This window comes from Chrysochloris asiatica, unplaced genomic scaffold (genome assembly GCF_000296735.1).
Source record: "Chrysochloris asiatica unplaced genomic scaffold, ChrAsi1.0 scaffold00333, whole genome shotgun sequence".
Taxonomy (NCBI): domain Eukaryota; kingdom Metazoa; phylum Chordata; class Mammalia; order Afrosoricida; family Chrysochloridae; genus Chrysochloris; species Chrysochloris asiatica.
The window spans coordinates 1341517-1342695 of NW_006408851.1; the positions used below are offsets into that span (position 1 = coordinate 1341517).

The 1179-nt window shown below is 41.3% G+C and overlaps 1 pseudogene; it reads left to right on the forward strand.

The window, feature by feature from the left end:
• The first annotated feature begins 372 nt into the window (after window positions 1-372).
• Window positions 373-842, forward strand: LOC102827494 (annotated as a pseudogene).
• The last annotated feature ends 337 nt before the right edge of the window (window positions 843-1179 follow it).

Sequence of the window (1179 nt, forward strand, 5' to 3'; positions counted from 1 at the left end):
AGAAGTGGCTGGTGACCTTGCCAGACCAGTGCTGAGGTGCGCTGGGGGGAGTAAGATTTGAAAGAGATCCATAGGTTTTTATTTATTAAGTGGAAAAAAAAAAAAAAATGGCGGCATAGCAATAAAAGCTCACTTTTGTTTAAAAAAGCAAGTTACTATTTTCACTTAACAACAACATATTCATTTTAAAAATATCATGGAAAACCATCTACCAAGCTGGCAGCAGTGGTTATCTTGGGGAGAAGGGGTGTTTGAGGCCTGTCTCTTTTTTGTGACACAATGCTGAGACAGTTGGTGTTACTTTTTATAAGAAAGGAGCCAACCAAGTAAAATATTGTAAAATTCAACCGTGAGTGGGGCCTTTTTACGAAGATGGAGCCAAAAGCGAGGAAGGAAGCCCCTGCGCCTCCCAAAAATGGAAGCTAAAGTAAAGACAATGTAGGCCAAGAAGGCAGTGCTGAAAGGCGTTCACAGCCACAAAAAAATCAAAGATCCCCATGTCACCCAAGACACTGAAGCTCTGAAGGCAGCTCAAATGTCTTCGAAAGAGCACCCTCAGGAGAAACCAGCTTGACCACTATGCCATGGAGTTCTCTCTGGCAACTGAGTCAGCCATGAAGAGGACTGAAGATAACACACTTGTGTTCATTGTGAATGTCAAGGCCAACAAGCACCAGATCAAACAGGCTGTGAAGAAGCTCTATGATATTGATGTAGCCAAGGTCACCACCTTGATCAGGCCTGATGGGGAAAAGAAGACATATGTTCCACTGGCTCCCAACTAGGATGCTTTGGATTTGCCAACAAAATTGGGATCATCTAAACTGAGTCCAGCTGGCTAAGTCTAGATATAAAAATTTTCAATGGAAAAAAAAGTGAGTGGGAATGCAATTAATGTCACTGACTTGTACACTTAATACTGACTAAAGTCAGCACATTTTTTGTGGCATATGTTTTACCACACACACACAAAGTCAAGACTAAGAAAGTTGTTGTTAAGTGCCTTTGAGTCAGTTCCAACTCACAGTGACCCTATAAAGGGTTTCTAAGGAGTGGTTAATAGGTTCCAATCAAACTTGAGAGTCCAGTACTTATCCTACAGTGCCACAGCAGGAAGCCAAGAGAACAGAGAAAAGCAATTTATTCTAGAAAAAAACAATTTATTGTTTGGGAGGAAAG